Below are 19,389 nucleotides of genomic sequence, written 5' to 3'. Positions count from 1 at the left end.
TCAATAAACACCTGCACGCAGTACACACAGAACGGAGTCTGTTAACATCGGACTACCACAAGATACCTTTAGATCTAGTTTGAGTGAATCTTATATCAGGAGAGAAGATTCTTAAGCATAAACAAACTAGGTGCAATCAGAGTTCAACCACCGTTAGTCAATCAAATCAATTGAAAACTAATAATAAACGGCAATTATCTAGTTTCCCACCAATGGTACTAATAGAGCTTCTCAATCCCAAAGAAGTATTTAAACCGAGCGGCCGTAAGCGATTTCTCCTAATTAGGGTACTCTCCACTCCAATAGGTGGCTCCACCAGTAACAATACAACTGAGGTAGTTTTGCTGGCTTTGAGGATTAATTTGCTAGAGATGCAAACTTTGATATTTATAGACAAGTATGTTTGGACACCAAGGAATTTCCAAAACCGAAAATATTCTCAAGATATGCAATAAACACAAGATTCGGTTTTCATAATTCCTGGAAATGCTTTGTCCAAATATTGACCGAAATTCACTTAGAAAATCTTTAATTAGTAAATGCACATTACTAAATAATATTTTCTAAAGATATGTTTTTAATTGCTGGAAATTAAATACCATATAAAATTAAGAAACCTTTAATAAAAAAAGATTCTCAATTAATTTCAATCCGAGGTTCTCCTTAGCTATCAAGGAATATCTTTGAACAATTAATGATAAGGGTTACAACTCGTGTTCAAAGAATGACGACATCCTTACTTTGTAAGTCGTCTTTCATACTTACAATCTTAGAAACGAAAATTCGATTTCTAAGAACCATGTGATTGATCTTCCTATCAAATCACTAATCATGGGTATCACGGTTCTACCAAAAATAAGTTTCAGTTCTACCTCCTGTGAGTATTTTACATAGTCACACTAGTTACCGAAATTCGGTTGACAAGGTACTAGGATCGGTTCCCCTCATGATATGGTAATTACCCGTAATTTTGTGCACATGTGCATAGGATCGGTTCCCCTCACTACTAAGAACTTGTTGCACATGTTCATAGGATTGGTTCCCTTCACACTACTAACTTGTGGAACCTATTACAAGGATCGATTCCCCTCTTGCAAATTTACTTGCTCCTCTTACTAGGATCGGTTCCCCTTTCACTAATAAAAGTTACTATTTGCAAGGCAATGGTGGGAGCAATTTGAAAAGAGCACAGTTCAGAACAAAGTTCAAGTCTCCTCTTGTTTTATGTATCTAAGACACTCTCTACTTATTGAATACAGTATTCTCCCACAAATTCACTGAACGACCTCTTATTCTCAGTAAAGAGGATTATATGAATTTTTCTAGTTAATAAATTATTAAATCTACAGGAAATCGGATATTGCATCCTTAAGTTTCTTCATGACTACAAACCCTAAAGAATCCGAAAGAGAGTAGATTCCTTATAAGAATTGATCTTCTTAAAGAGAGAAGCTTTTTATTCGAACATAAATAAAAAATCTTTGAAAATCGTTCTCTAAGAGAATAACAAGAGTTACCCGTTTTAACATACTTTTATAACACATGAAGTGTTTGGGTATGGGAAAAAATCTATTCTTATGTAACTGTGCATTAATTTAGACAGGTGTTTCTCTTCCATTTTTGACAATATATTGTGATCAACAAATGGTTCAGAAAAAGTTCCTTTTAAGGAATGATAGTCAGATCTAGTCCATTTTCGGACATTTCTTTTACAACTTCTTTTGAAGGGTTTCTGAGAGGAATGATAACTATCATAGAGATAATTTATTTTTCTGATAAAGTGATGGGGATAAATATTCATCTTATTTAACTCCCTGGAGATGAACTGGAGAGCATTTTGCATTTTACGAATCTTACAAGATTTCTGAAAATGATTTTTACATCCACAATGAAAACAAAGTTTATAATTACCTTTTTGTGCAAGATTGTTGATAGCTCCTTTGGATTTCTTATTTCTCCTTGGCTTTGACACTTTCTCTTTTTCGTATGTCTTTCTATTCAGTTTTAAAGAAATAACGCTAGCTTGTATGCCCATATTAGATTCATCACACTTATGATTTTCTTTTAAAGAATCTTCTGTTTAATCACAAAAGGATTTAACAAATAATGTGTGATTACAAGGAGTTTCTTTCTTCATATCCTAGTCCTCTTGTGTCCCCGTGACACTTTCCTCTTTCCAGTAACATAGAAAGGCTTCTTGGTCTTTCATTAAGTTTTATCAATAGATAGATTTCTTTTTCTAAAGATTGATTTTTATCAATAGAAGAATTAAGAGTTTCCTCAAGACATTTTATGTTAGAAAGCAAAGTGTTTTCTTTTTCCTTGAAAACCTCTTGTTGAGAAATCGAATCTAGTTTAGACTCAGCAATTTCCTTTTCTAAAAGGTTGATCTTTTCAAGGGCTTTATTCAGATTCCCTTTATTAGTTTTTGAATGAAGATGTTCGGACTTCATTTTTTTCTTCGAAGCTGCAAGCTTGTTGAGAGAATTTTGCTTTTAGAAGCTTATGTTCTTTATCGATATTTTCAAACATTAAGGTTAAATATCGTTCTCTTTCAAGAGCAGAAAGAAACTTATTTGAGCAAATAAGAAAATGCTTGATTAGTTCCTTTAATTCAGAAGTTTTTACACTTGATCTCTCATTAGAGATTTCAATGATTGAACTCAACATATCGATAGAGATATCACTATTTGAGTAATCTTATATTTCCTCACAATATTGTGATACGTTAGCAGGATTATTTTTTAGTTTTTGCTTTCGCCTAACTTTACTTTGTCCCATATCTTATAGGTTGAATCGCACCAAACACAGATTGTTAGATCTTTTCGTGTTTTGCTGCTCTGATACCAATTGAAAAGACGAAGGTACCCAAATATACCTCAATCTAAAAAATTCCCACCTATAAGTACCTTCTTATTAAAGTGATTTTCTATGGACTGAGTCGAGACAATACAACAAATCGGTATCACACTTCGAGTGATCGTCTATGGATACGAGATCGAGAGAATACGATCAACGAAGTGTGTTTACTTGATAATAGGTTCGGACTTAACCAAACACTATAGGATTATTTATCAAGTAAATGGGAAATAAGGTTTTTGTACTTTACTTCTAATTATAATAATAATTATAATTACGGAAATAGAGAAGTAAAACACACGGCAAGATTTTGTTAATGAGGAAACCGCAAATGTAGAAAAACCCCGGGACCTAGTCCAGATTGAATACTCTCAGAATTAAGCCGTTATACAAAACCTAAACCAAATTCGTATAGTTGAGACCAAGAAACTAACCCTATAGTTCACTTAGTTTCCTCAGTATCCATGCGCCTCCAACTTCCAATAAGTCACGCACTTGCAACAATTCTTTGGTTCGTATTCCAAACAGTAAAGGAACAACAAATTTGTTCGGTAACAACTCTTTTCAACCAAGTGATATGAGTCTGACAAAGGCTTTCTCGTTTAATCACATAAACACTTTTGTCGGATCCTTAGATCTCCTTCTTACCAATCACCACAGTGATTGTAAGACATAAGCAATCAACACTCTTAATCTCAAAGAATTGTGTTGATGCCAATCTACACAACTATCCAATCAAAGATTATCACAAGGATAAATCTGATTATAGTCGGATCCCTTTCCGGCCGAAACAAGTATTGTGCATACCAAAGATTATGAAACCAAAAAGTCTTCTTGTCTTTAAATCTTCTTTGATCTTCAATAAACACCTGCACACAATCAACTTGAATCTCTTATGATCAATCCACACAAAACGGAGTCTGTTAACGTCGGATTATCACAAGATATATTTAGATCTAAAAACATTCTAAAGATCCCCTTCGAAACTTCGATCTAGTTTGAGTGAACCTTATATCAGGAGAGAAGATTCTTAAGCATAAACAAACTAGGTGCAATCAGAGTTCAACCACTGTTAGTCAATCAAATCAATCTGAAATTAATAATAAACCGCAATTATCTAGTTTTCCACCAACTGTACTAATAGAGCTTATCAATCCCAAAGAAGTCTTTAAACCGAGCGGTCGTAAGCGATTTCTCCTAATTATGGTACTCTCCACTCCAATAAGAGGCTCCACCAGTAACAACACAACTGAGGTAGTTTTGCTGGATTTTAGGATTAGTTTGCTAAAGATGCAAAATTTGATATTTATAGACAAGGAAGTTTGGACACCAAGGAATTTCCAAAACCGAAAATATTCTCAAGATATGCAATAAACACAAGATTCGGTTTTCATAATTCCTGGAAATGCTTTGTCCAAATATTGACCAAAATTCACTTAGAAAATCTTTAATTAGTAAATGCACATTACTAAATAATATTTTCTAAAGATATGTATTTAATTGCTGGAAATTAAATACCATATAAAATTAAGAAACCTTTCATAAAAAAGATTCTCAATTAATTTCGATTCGGGATTCTCCTTAGCTATCAAGGAATATCTTTGAACAATTAATGATAATATTTACAATTCGTGTTCAAATAATGACGACATCCTTACTTTGTAAGTCCTCTTTCATACTTACAATATTAGAAACGAAAATTCGATTTCTAAGAACCATGTGATTGATCTTCCTATCAAATCACTAATCATGTGTATCACGGTTCTACCAAAAATAAGTTTCGGTTCCACCTCCTGTGAGTACTTTATATAGTCACACTAGTTACCAAAATTCGGTTGACTAGGTACTAGGATCGGTTCCCCGCATAATATGGTAATTACCCGTAATTTGGTGCACATGTGCATAGGATCGGTTCCCCTCACGACTAAGAACTTGTTGCACATGTTCATAGGATCAGTTCCCTTCACACTACTAACTTGTGGTACCTCTTACAAGGATCGATTCCCCTCTTGCAAATTATTTGCTCCTCTTACTAGGATCGGTTCCCCTTTCACTAATAAAAGTTACTATTTGCAAGTCATCGATCATACATGTTAGAGCATTGCTCGGTTGAACCCACTAAGCGTTGGTATGTCAAGTTTGGGTGTCATATTTTAGTGAATCAATACTCATGTTAAGAGTCGCTTGATTATGTACTAGAGTTAAACTTCGTATAGGTTAGCTTCAAAGCATTAGGATATGAGACATTACAAGTATTGCGAAGTCTTGAAGATGTGAAGAAGTGGTATTGGCTTGTATGAGTTAGTATCACTAAGGGAAATGACATATCTGCTAAAACGTTTATTCTAATGAATAGAGTGAAAGCATAGACTAAGGGGGAGTCGCTTGCCATTTGATATGTAGTTATGAGGATTGAAAATCTACCTATCTTGCCTTTAGGGGGAGTATTATCATTGGAATAACAAAGTTGTGCGGATTGAAAATCTACCTATATTGCCTTTAGGGGGAGTATTATCATTGTTATTATGGTGTCAGCAACGGCATTTGAAGATTGAATTTAATGCATGTTATGTGGTATTGAACTTGGAATCAAGCGTATGTGTATAATGAATTATTGTAATTTTGTTTATCCATATGATGTAAGAGTTTTTTTCACTAAAATTGACAAAGAGGGAGATTGTTAGAGGATTTCTCGGTTGAACCCACCAAGCGTTGGTATATCAAGTTTGGTTGTCATATTTTAGTGAATCAAAACTCAATTAAAGAGTCGCTTGATTATATACTAGAGTCAACTTCGTATAGGTTAGCCTGAAAGTATTAGGATTTGAGACTTACAAGTATTACTGAAGACTTGAAGATGTGAAGAAGTATGGATCTACAATGACAACAATCATCCTTCCACTTGAGGTTAGTGATATTTGACTTGAACTGTTTCATTTCCTAACGTATCTTTCAAGTCGTGCATATTAAAAACATAACTGCGAAGCATATATGAACTCTAGATAGACATAGTATTAAGGAATACAATACGAAGGCTTATTGCTTAACCATTAAAATTTGTAGATAAGACATCGCCATAACCATTTGAATGCTATTGTGATTATGTATGGGTATGAGGTGAGGATTTCATCCTAGGGAACAATGTTTAAATGTGTTCTAAGGAAGTAAGTTCATAAACTTGTTTGTGAACCGAAAAGGAAATTTCCAGGAGTTATTGGTTTTATTATTCATTGCATATCTTATGAACAACCAATATGTGTGATAAAGTATAACCGCTCACAACTTGTTGTGTTATTGGTAGAACTATTCACAAAGTCTTGACTTTTGTATGATATAACTTTTATTAGTAAAACCAATCTTAAGTAATCACCTGTGGTATGATCGGATTATGTCTGCCTTGGGGAAAGGGAACCGATCCTAGTAAGAGAAAGGGAAACGATCCTAGTAAGGGAAAGGGAACCGATCCTTGTAAGGGGTACAGTACATCAAGGGGAACCGATCCTTGTATGGGATGCAGCAAGGTTTATAGCATAAAGGGGAACCGATCCTAACACCCTGGTGAACCCCTTTTTACAGTTTCCCTTCTATTTTCCCTACATAGAAAAACCTATTCTCATAACATGGACACCACCTCCCTCGTTACTGTCAGACCCTTATGATAGACACATTTTTAAGTCTAATTTGTCCTCAATGTTCTGTATTTTTGGTACTCGATTTCGTACTTATTATGGTGTTTTATGTGTTTGTAGCTATTTTTGGGAAATAAACATTTTTGGAAAATTCGGCTCGAAAAGTTGATCGGGGAACCCCCGAAAAAGTACTAAAAGCACCCTCATTTTGGATAAGGGCCACCCTAGGGCACCCCAGCTGTTAAAGGCACCCATGTTTTTGATCGGGGAACTCCATCTTCCACCTTTTGAATTATCAAATATGGCGGGAAACTTAAGCAGTCACCTGTGTAACTTTTGATTCGAGTTTTGGGACAGTTGGGAGGAGATTCAATCACGGATTTTGTTTGGTTTGGTCTTATTAAGACTGAACCGGGTTAGTAAGTCCAACAGAATCAATCAAATAGGGCCAGTTCATCGAGCTTGGCTTAACAGGGGAAGAACGTATTCTGCGTGAATTCTTGGGAAGAATTAATACGAGTTTAGCTGGAGGTTTACACGGGATTGGACTCATATCAACCTGTTTAACCATAACAGGATTGGTAAGAGCTTTAAATTCGATTGAACGAGAAGATTTCACATAATCTCGACTAAATAGGGCAAGCACATATTGTCGGGAAACTTCTGAGTTAGTTTAGGAAAGTTTGTGCGTGTTTTATGCGTGCTAAACTTCTTATGGAGTGTGTATAAGGCTGTTGGGAGTGTATAGAATACATGCATACGCGTGCAGCAGATAAAAACGGAATATTATTCCCGTGTCTCTCTGAGAAAGGAAATAAGATCACCGAGGAATTATTGTTGTGATTCGAAGGGCCTGTTGAGTATAAATGAGTTATTGTGGTGTCAGAGAAGCGGACAGAGAGTTTGGGAAGGATTTGGAACATCACAGAGGCGAAATACGATCACCAGAGAAACCTGTTGCTGCTGCTGCCATTGAAGAACACGAAGAACATAAGACCTCAAGAAGCAGTCTTATTTTGCTATAGTATTTGCAACTGTTCAGTGACAGTCTTAGAGCTACAATAACAGTGACACATCCTCTGTATCGTTCTTTGGTTTGTAACAAATATAATTGTTACAAACCCGGTTTTGAATTATCTCTCCCTTTTCGTCATTTGTAAACCATTTTTGAGCAATGAAATCGAATTCTGAGTGTGTTTCCAACATGATGAGAGGCTAAATTCTCCCTTAACCAAGACAATGGATGAATCTATTTACACATGAATAATGGGTAACTATTTCATTTTCTCTAATTTTTAATAATAATTCACTCAATCACTGCTTTTGTAGAGTTTTTAAATGTTTACATAATTTTCTTAATTACTTGTGATTCAATTTGATAGATTATACTTTGTTTAATCAATTGATAGTCTATGCTTGGGGAATACAATTAATATTTGAGAATATGTTTGATTATTTGTGAATTAAGAAATAAGGGACTTAAAAGATAATTAGAGTTTTGGATTTTTTGCCATAATTTATTCATGTGTGATAGTGGAATCAGTGTCTTGGTTATTCCTAATAATCTTGAATTAAGTTTTGTTTCTTTTTAAATTTTATTAAATCTAAAATCTTTTGCTTTCACAAGTCTCAACGAACTTATTACTACAACTTAATTGAAAATCACATCAAAATTTGGCGCCGCCGACGCGGATTTGTCTTTAGGCTAGAGTTTTTAGATTTATTTATTTTATTTTTTTAGGTTTTTTTTTATTTGTTTGTTCTACTTTACGTTTTTGGGTTTTTGTCTACTACAGATTCTGGAATTTGGAGCGAAAGTAAAATTTGCCAAAGCTTTTGATGAATACTTAAAGATTTGGAGTTAAAGACAAAGCGAAAAGAGCGAAAGAAAAAATAATAATAAAAGAGAGAGAGAGAGACAGTTTTTTTTTGTTTTTTTTAGAATTTTTTTTTTTAGATTATCTTTTTCTTTTGCACTATATTTTTGGACTGTGGACTTTGGGACTTTATTTATTTTAAACCCTACGGAAGGGTAGTTTAAATATCAATTGTTTGCAGAGAATGACGGTGATTACGATATCGCCTCGGCCCCTTGGGGTCGTACATGACATAGGAGTCGTGGCCCGAGTCGACTATAACGGTTCATCCCCCGTCTGGTACGGGAGGTAAATTTGTCGAAACACTCGTGAATCCCCTGTCAGCGAGTTACTGTATTCCTTCGTTTGCATATATGTTGAGGATTTGAAAACGGCTGCTTTAAATTTCCTAGTAAAGGGAAAGGACTGTCCATACAAGATAAGGGTTCGGATTTCATCACCGTTCCCTTCTTGCCCGTCTTAAGAAAACGAAACCAAACGCGAACCTAAGCCTAAAATTTGACTAGAACGAGACCTATAAGGTAACTAGCTTAATAGGAAAGTCATTCGAAAAATATTGGTTATTCTTTTAAGCATGCTTCAAATTTCATGATGGTTTCTGTGAGTTTAATACGCCGCCTTGTAACGTCGGTGAGGCCTTGGGTATCAAAGCTCCACTGAGCTTCCCTCGTCTAGATTCAACTTACTTTAACACGGATTGATTCCAGAGGGGTTTGCTTAAATTGTAACGAATTCCCTTTCGATGGATTAGAAGCTGGTCTATAACAATCTAAGTGGAGCCATCATACTTTTTGTTTGCTAGAAATCAATAGGTTTGCTATGGGGAGTCAGCCTTTTTTGTGTTTGCATAGAACTTCCCTTCCTTTTAGGATTTCTTTCCTTTTATTTTGTTTTTCTAGTGTATGCCCGAGGTTATTAGAGAGCGGGCTTGGAAAAGAAACACTCAAGGTCGTTTGATTAGTGATAAACCTAGTAGTTCTTCTTGTGAAGGAGGGGAGCTCGAAGACTCTTCTTTTGAGAGCCCTGTCTTTGGAAATTTCAGCTTTGAAAACTTGACATTTATTGAAGAAAATACTCCTAGTCCTTTGGTAGTACCAGAAATGGCAAATTTGAAAGCTTTATTAAACCCAACTAGGACCTCTCGTCCGTCTTGTATCAAGTTAGCTGAAACCGAGGCAAATTATGAACTCAAACCTGGGACTTTACAGATGCTCCCAATCTTTTTAGGAAAAGAGAATGAGAACCCCTATTTTCATGTTAAGAAATTTGAGGAAGTTTGTAGTACTCTGAAAATTAAAAACCTTAGTGATGATGCGTTGAAACTTAGGTTATTCCTCTTTTCCTTAAAAGATAAAGCCAAATCTTGGCTGTATAGTTTGGATTCTGAGTCAATTGAAACCTATGACCAACTTACCTATGCCTTTATACAGAAGTTTTTCCCAAGGCACAAAACATCGTCTATAGAGGGAGAATCTTTATATAGGTATTTAGAAAGGTTCAATGACTTAATATCTCAATGTCTTCATCATGGTTTAGAGAAGGTTAGGTTAGTTCAGATCCTCTACGAGGGTTTAGATTATTCAACAACAACCATGGTTGAGTCCTTATGCATAGGTGGGTTTGAGAATAAAACTTTTGATGAGGCGATGACATTTTTGAATGAAATCGCCGATAAGACCCAACAATGGGAAAATAGTAGGGAACCACAGAAAACAATTCTTCTAATTAGAGTAAATGTCAATAGGGTAGAAGGATCTTATGAGTCAGATGCTAAAATAGCATCCATATCCAAAAGGTTAGAAGCCTTAGAATTCGGTAATTCTAGTGGTAATAGTAGTAGAATAGAGCCTTTTTGGGAAGGCCATACTGTTGAGGAGCAAGCCAATGCTCTTTATAACAACAATATATTCGATAATCGTCAGAAGCTTGACCCATATTCAGAAACCTATAACCCTGGCTGGAGAAACCATCCCAACCTTTCTTGGTCTAAGGGGCAGAATCAAAGTCAGTCTAGTAACTATCAGGTTCCCCAGGTTTTGGCTATACTAAGAATCCTTCAGCTCTGGCACAGTTTCAGAACCCGTAACACTGTGCAGTTTCAGCAATCTATTGCTCAAGGTTTAGAAGAAAATAAGAGAATAGGTCAGGCTAACTCTCAGGCTATTTCCCAGTTGAAAACCCAGGTTAGTCAGATAAATGAGTCTTTAATAGAAATAGGTAAGTTTCCTAGTCAAACTCAACCCAACCCTAGAGGATTTAATGAAATAGGTGAAAGACCATCCGATCATGTAAATCCTATTAAAACCCTTAGGAGTGGTAGAGTGATAGACAACAAGGTTTCCATGCCTGATAGTAAACATGCTGTAGTTCACCCTTCTGAACCAGAAACTGAGGAGACTGATAGAGTCTCTAAAGAGACCAATGAGGGTCATATTGAGCCCGACTTTGTTCCTAGAGCCCCATTCCCAAAGCTCCTAGTTCCAACTAAGAGGGAGTCCATCTTTAATGATATATTGGAGGTTTTTAAGCAGGTTACTATCAACCTCCCATTGTTAGATACGATAAAGCAGATTTCCGCTTATGCCAAGTTTCTTAAGGATATGTGTACACGAAATCGAAAACTTAGTGTCTAGAAGAAAGCCTTTCTACCTAGTCACGTGAGTCCCATTATTCAGAATACCACTACTCCTAAGTATAAAGACCCAGGGTCCCCTACCATTTCTTGCACAATAGGTAAATACCGTGTCGAGAAAGCTTTGCTTGACTTAGGATCCAGTGTGAACTTACTCCCATGCCATGTGTACCTTAAGCTAGGACTTGTGAGATGAAACCTACCCAGATGACACTTCAGTTAGATGATAGGTCTGTTAAAATTCATCGTGGTGTGATCGAGGACGTTCTTATTAAGGTCGACAAGTTTATATATCCAGTGGATTTTGTTATCCTAGATGCCCAACCTGTCCCCGACCCAAAGAACTAAATACCAGTGATTTTAGGTCACCCATTTTTAGCTACATCCAACGCTATCATTAACTGTCGAAATGGAATTATGAATTTGTCTTTTGGTAATATGACTATTGAGCTGAACATTTTTAATATTAGTAAGCTACCCTCTGAACTAGATGACTCGAGCATAGAAGAGGTGAACATGATAGGAACATTAGTCGAGGAGTCATTACCAAACACTTTGTTAGAAGATCCATTAGAGAAATTCCTAGGTCACTTTGGGATTGATTTTGATGATGATAATGTGATTAACGAGTTGAATGCTTTGTTAGACTCAACCCCTTTGTTAGGCACGAATAATGGATGGAAACCTAAGTTCGAACCACTACCAGTTTCTAAGTCTACCCTAGTTCCTTAGTTACAAGAGCCTCCTAAGTTGGACCTAAAACCATTGCCAGATACCCTGAAATATGTGTTTTTAGGCCCGTCTGAGACTTTACCTGTGATTATAGCATCCGAATTGGATAGTGATCAGGAAAGTAGGCTAGTAACCGTCCTTCAGAACAACAAGGAAGATTTAGGGTGGACCATAGCAGACATTAAGGGTATAAGTCCCACTGTTTGTATGCATCAGATCTATTTAGAGAGTGACACCAAACCTTCTAGGGAGATGCAACGTCGACTGAACCCTAATATGAAAGAAGTAGTTCGAACCGAGGTTCTTAAGCTATTAGATGCAGGCATTATCTACCCCATTTCAGAAAGTAAATGGGTCAGCTCCTATCAGGTTGTTCCCAAGAAATCTGGTATTACTGTAGTCCAGAATGATAACAATGAGTTAATCCCAACCCGGGTGACCACGGGTTGGCGTGTCTGTATTGATTATAGGAAATTGAACAAGGTCACTAGGAAGGACCACTTTCCCCTTCCCTTCATCGACCAAATGCTAGAGAGATTAGCTGAACGTAGCCATTATTGCTTTTTAGATGGATACTGCGGTTATAATCAGGTTGGCATAGCCCCAGAAGACCAAGAGAAAACCACTTTTACTTGTCCCTTTGGTACCTTTGCGTATAGACGCATGCCTTTCGGGCTATATAATGCCTCTGCGACCTTTCTTAGAGGTCCTTATGGATGATTTTTCAGTGTTTGGTTCGTCTTTCGATGAGTGTTTGCATCATTTGTCATTAGTTTTGACTAGGTGTAAGGAAAAGAATTTAGTGCTTAATTGGGAGAAATGTCACTTCATGGTTCGTTCAGGAATTGTTCTAAGGCATATCGTATCTTCGAAGGGTATAGAGGTAGATAGATCCAAAGTTGACCTTATTAAAACTTTACAGGTCCCAAAAACCGTAAGAGATATTAGGTCATTCTTAGGGAATGCAGGTTTTTATCGTCGATTCATTAAGGATTTTAGCTTGATTTCTAGACCTCTTTGAAATTTGCTTGCAAAAGACGTTAAGTTTGTCTTTAATGATGCTTGTTTAGAGTCTTTTGATAAGCTTAAGAATTTACTCACTACCTCCCCCATAGTCCAGGAACCCAACTGGAACCTACCCTTTGAGATCATGTGTGATGCTTCAGATTATGCTATTGGTGTTGTGCTAGGTCAGCGAGAAAACAAATTACTTCATGTGATTTACTATGCTAGCAAAACTCTGAATGATGCCCAGTTGAACTACACCACTACTGAGAAGGTATTGTTATCCATTGTGTTTGCCTTAGACAAGTTTAGACCCTATCTCTTAGGTTCTAAGATCGTGATATATACTGATCATGCTGCTTTGAAATATCTTATGTTTAAAAAGGATACAAAACCTAGATTGATTAGGTGGATCCTTTTATTGCAAGATTTTTCTCCAGACATTAGAGACAAAAAGGGTGCCGAAAATGTAGTAGCAGACCACTTGTCTGGGCTAGTTGTTGATTCCTCTGATGATTCCCTTCATATAAGGGATAGCTTTCCTGATGAACAACTGTTCTTTGTTACCCAATTACCTTGGTATGCAAATATAGTGAACTATCTTGTTACTGGTCGAATGTCCCAACATTGGCGTAAACAAGATCGTTCTAGGTTTTTAGCCGAGGTGAAGCACTTCTTTTGGGATGATCCTTATTTGTTTAAGTATTGTCCATACCAGATTATTAGGGGATGTATACCTGAGAGTGACCAGTCCAGTATTATTTCCTTTTGTCATGATCATGCTTGTGGGGTCACTTTAGTGCTAAGAAGACTGCTGCTAAGATATTGTAGTGTGGATTCTATTGGCCTTCGTTGTTTAAAAACTCCCATAGTTATTGTGTTACTTGTGAGCGTTGCCAGAAATTAGGAATCATTTCCCATAGGAACACGATGCCCTTGAACCATATTTTAGTTGTTGAGGTCTTTGATGTGTAGGGTATTGACTTTATGGGTCCTTTTCCTAATTATTTTGGTAACTTATACATTCTTGTCGCCATAGACTATGTCTCTAAGTGGATTGAGGCGGTTGCGTGTAAAACTAATGACCATAGGGTTGTGATTGAGTTCTTGAAAGATAATATACTTACACGTTTTGGTACACCGCGAGCTATAATTAGTGATGGGGAGCCGCACTTTTGTAATGGACCTTTTAGGCTTTTGATGAAGAAATATGGTATTACACATAAGGTAGCTACCCCATATCATCCACAGACTAGTGGTCAGGTAGAGGTTTCTAATAGGGAGATAAAGCGTATATTAGAGAAAACAGTTAATCCTAATCGGAAAGACTGGTCGTCTAGGCTTACTGATGCCTTATTGTCTTATCGTGTTGCGTTTAAGACCCCCATTGGAATGTTACCTTATCGACTTGTGTATGGAAAGGCATGTCACTTACCTGTTGAGTTAGAACATAGAGCATATTGGGTTGTTATGCAGCTAAATTTTTCACTAGACAAGGCAGGTGCCCATAGGAAACTCTAGATCAATGAGTTAGAAGAGATTCGTAGAGATGCATACGATAGTGCTAAGGACTACAAGAACAAAATGAAACTTGTGAATGATAAGAATATTTTAAGAAAGTCATTTTCTCCGGGTCAAAAAGTTCTTCTGTATGATACCCGCTTGCATCTTTTCCCTGGGAAGTTACGTTCTCGGTGGACGGGTCCTTTTATTGTTCGCACTGTCTTTCCACATGGAGTTGTTGAGATCCAGAAACCGGATGGTAGTAGTTCTTCGAAGGTTAACGGTCAGAGATTGAAACCCTTTTTAGAGCCCTTTCTTTCAGGTGATGTTGAGGAGGTCCCTCTGGAGGAACTTGTTTACCCTTGATTGACCATCGAGACGATTGTATGTTTATATTAGTTTTTGATTTCTTTCTTCACCCAGGTACTATCTTTCCGACTTCTCTCTTTACTGATTCCTCATGTTACTTTACTTTTTGGTATTGCTCTTTCATTAGAAACATTGAGGAAAATGTTAGATTTAAGTTTGGGGGTGGGGAAGAAACTTTTTGTTAGCTTTTAGTTGCAATAAATAAACTCCAGATCCTAGAAATTTATGCTTATTAAGGTTGGCACTAACCAATCTAAGTGGATGGAAAATTTTTGGTTATAGGAGTCGAGGAACCAATCTGAATTGAGACCAGATCATCAGACCAACCGGAATAAATTTAAATAAATTCGACCACTGGTGCCCTTGTATATGCCAGTTGTGTTGACCTAGAGTTAGGTTTATCGACCACTAGTCCCCTTGTATATGCCAGTTGTGTTGATATTAGTCAGACCGGTATCTCAGTCCATTAGGTTATGTTCATCTTGGCAGAGGCCTTCAGACAGAAATGGGAAACACCGTTCACTTTAAAACATCTACTTTTCTCTTTATCCATCTTCTTAATCTTTCCATGTGATTGGTTGACTCCGGTTATGATGTCCATAAACTATCTGAGTAGTCAATGTTTGTATGCCAACCAAGGAGATTCTTTAGTGCCTTCCGAGGCTCTGCATAGATAGCTAGGTTCTGGAGTAAAGGTTTTGTAGGTACACCTCTGGTAAACCCTCCCGAGATTAACTCGGTCGCTAGGGCCACCTAGCTAGTTAGGATTTTATTTTTCTAAATTAGTTTTGCTCGAGGACTGGCAAATAATAAGTTTGGGCGTATTTGATAGACACATTTTTGTGTCTAATTTGTCCTCAATGTTCTCTATTGTTGGTACTCGATTTCGTATTTATTATGGTGTTTATGTGTTTATAGGTATTTTTGGGAAATAAACATTTTTGGAAAATTTGGTTCGAAAAGTTGATCGAGGCACCCCCGAAAAGTACTAAAGGCACCCTCATTTTGGATAAGGGCCACCTCAGGGCACCTGTTTTGGATCGGGGAACTCCATCTTCCACCTTTTGAATTATCAAATATGGCGGGAAACTTAAGCAGTCACCTGTGTAAAAACGGAATATTATTCCCGTGTCTCTCTGAGAAAGAAAATAAGATCACCGAGGAATTATTGTTGTGATTCGAAGGGCCTGTTGAGTATAAATGAGTTACTGTGGTGTCAGAGAAGCGTACAGAGAGTTTGGGAAGGATTTGGAACATCACAGAGGCGAAATACGATCACCAGAGAAACCTGCTGCTTCTGCTGCCATTGAAGAACACGAAGAACATAAGACCTCAAGAAGCAGTCTTATTTTGCTTTAGTATTTGCAACTGTTCAGTGACAGTCTTAGAGCTACAGTAACAGTGACACATCCTCTGTATTGTTCTTTGGTTTGTAACAAATATAATTGTACAAACCCGGTTTTGAATTATTTCTCTCTTTTCATCATTTGTAAACCATTTTTGAGAAATGAAATCAAATTCACAGTGTGTTTCCAACATGATGAAAGGCTAAATTCTCGCTTAAACAAGACAATGGATGAAGCTATTCACACATGAATAATGGGTAACTATTTCATTTTCTCTAATTTTTAATTATAATTCACTCAATCACTGCTTTTGCAGAGTTTTTAAATTTTTACATAATTTTCTTAATTACTTGTGATTCAATTTGATAGATTATACTTTGTTTAATCAATTGATAGTCTATGCTTGAGGAATAAAATTAATATTTGAGAATATGTTTGATTATTTGTGAATTAAGAAATAAGGGACTTAAATGATAATTAGAGTTTTGGATTATTTGCCATAATTTATTCATGTGTGATAGTGGAATCAGTGTCTTGGTTATTCCTAATAATCTTGAATTAAGTTTTGTTTGTTTTTAAATTTCATTAAATCTAAAATATTTTGCTTTCACAAGTCTCAACGAACTTATTACTACAACTCAATTGAAAATCACATCACCTTACCACCACCATCTTTGTATCACGCCCATACTTCTTGTTCAGTTGCAATCTTCCCCTCAACGTACTTCCACTGCAAAACCTATACCACTTATCTTCTCTATCTCTGATGCCAAATCACCCAATTCAAGGTACCATATATTGAGTTACAAGAAAGAGAAATCTGAAATTGCGATTGAAGAGAAGATTGTTATACGAAGTTTGTTTGAAGACTCCCTCAATTGCATCATGTATGTGACGTTAATGGAGTGGTTGAAGGTTGTGGAGTACATCTCAGTTGTATCTTTTGGTGAGTGATGATATCTCAAATCCCTATTTAAATCCCTAATTTCAGTTGTACTTGTGGAGATATTAAAAACCCAATTTTGGGTGAAGCTGATATATAAACAGGGGTTGTCTTTGTGTATTGATAGATCGAAGTGAGAGGGGTCATATGAGAAATCAGTTGTAACCTATCTTCTCAAACTTTCCTTGGTAGAAATCAGTTGAATATTAAGAAGTTTGCATGAATGAATATCTCAATTTGTGAATCTCATATGTCACCTGCTTTCATCATGTTCTAAATCTCTAAGCTAGGGTTTAGATGAAGCCCTTAATTTAACTCTAGGATATTTGTGCTGATGTTATTTTTCTTGTTGTGCTTCAATGTTTAAGGATAGATTTAATCTTACGTTACAACGTATTACTTTCACCTTGTTTGTTATGCAACCTAGGTAGTCAGAAAAATTCTATGTTGTACTTCAAATCGTGCTTAATTGATTGTTGTTAATCTGTGATTAGTTGTGCTGTAATAAGACAGCTAATGCTAGGGATTAATACCTTAGTTGATGTTAAATCATCCATCTGAAGATAGCCTTGGATATGCGGCAGACTCGAATCTTCCCCGCTGTCTACTGTAAGGAACAAGAATAGTTTCATTAGCCGAATAATCTGGTTTAGGTTAAGTGGTGAATTCAATTACCCTAGTTCCCTCTTATCAAGTCTTTAATCCATCATTTCAATTACATTTATGTTCTTCAGTTCAATTCTCATAACAAAATATCTCGTCGTATCGACAAACTCCCTTGTTTAAATCAGAATTAGTAGACTTTGATTTCATCTTCACATCGCCCTAGTCTTTGTGGGTTCGACCTGTATTTGCCCTGTTCTACATACTAGACGATGTGCACTTGCAGTTTAATATTGTAGGTTTCTAGTCCTACCAGCTTACTCGACAAATCCATGCCGGCAACATATAACCAACCCAAGTTTCAACTTTTCGATGGCTCCGGTAACGCAATGGAACATTATTTCTCTTCCTCATGAGTACGCCACAAACAATTTCATTTTTCTTAGGGAGTTCGGGAAATCACTCACTGGAGCGGCATTTACATGGTTTGTAGGGATGGAAGAAAACACTATATCGTCCTGGAACGAAATGCGAACTCAATTCATGAAAAAAATCTATTCTCGACAGAAACAACTCACTATCTCAGATAACTGTAATCATGAATTCAAGTCAGGGGGAAAGTTCCTAGATTTTGCAAAAAGTTTCCGAGGAGAGTGTCTACGTAGCAGCATGAAGATACCTGAAAAGGAGCTTGTTAAAATAGGTATCAGCCGATTACCAGCGGAGCTTAACTTTATTTTAGCAGTTGTCAAATTAGAAACTTTTGCAGACTTCGAGGATGCGTTTTCTCGGGCAGATGATGCAGCATAATTCAAAGCATATGAAGCCAAGTAATGGGGGCATTCTGTAGCATATGCTAAAGACGAAGGAGCTAGAGGACAAGGGAAGATAGCATCAAATTTCAGAGACGGGAAAGTCTATAAAAAGAGAAGTTACTCGAATGAAGTAGTGGAACCCCCGGATTTTCCATGCCTATTAGAGGTTTCTATTGAACTTTTGGAAGAATGGCGTAAGGACGGAGACAAGACTCTCTCATCTCCTGCAAAGAAACCAACAGAACAAGATAAACGCCACCTAAGGTATTGCTATTTCCACCAAAAGGTAGAGCATGCAACAAAAAACTGCAGGACGTTCAAGTGGAAAATCCATAATAGGCAGAGGAGTGGAGAGATTGATTTCGGCCCAGAAACGCACATCCAGAAGGCCCCGTTACCACGACAAGCTTTCATGATCACGCACGAAGAATCTGAGATGACGCCAGAAGAGGTGTGCATAGTATCCGAAGCAGATAGCTATGAATACATCGCAACCACTGTCGCAAAGAAACACTATTTGCAGCATTCTTTGATACATTGAATTTTACGGCTGAACAACGTCAAATTGCCACGATAAATTGACCAAGATAGCAGCAAATGAGGAGATAAGCCAATACTTAGATCGGAAGTATCCACTCCCTACCGACATCATCACTTTCTCGGAGAAAGATCGAACTATGGACTGTGATCACACAAGACCTTTGTATGTCACTGTGGGAATACGGAAGCACAAATTCAAAAGAGCTTTCGTCGATACAGGAGCGTCGCTCAATCTGATCCCTCTACACATTACCGAAAGCATCGGGGTTAAAGAAAAAGACATCAATAAATTTGCTACTGGAATTCAAGGGTTCGGAGGAATCACGCAGCAAACAATAGGAACCATCAAATTAAAATTTCAAGTGGGACCCATTCAAGCAAGTGAACCTTTCTATGTCATGGACGTACATCCGGCTTATCATCTGCTTTTGGAAAGACCATGGCTACATAAGCATGGAATTGTTCCCTCCACTTATCACCAGTACATATAAGTTCATCCTGAAGGGAAAGCATAAGCGGGTCCATGCCTCAATCGA

Source organism: Papaver somniferum, chromosome 1 (assembly GCF_003573695.1).
Source record: "Papaver somniferum cultivar HN1 chromosome 1, ASM357369v1, whole genome shotgun sequence".
Classification (NCBI taxonomy): domain Eukaryota; kingdom Viridiplantae; phylum Streptophyta; class Magnoliopsida; order Ranunculales; family Papaveraceae; genus Papaver; species Papaver somniferum.
Note: the sequence above shows the minus strand (reverse complement) of the source record.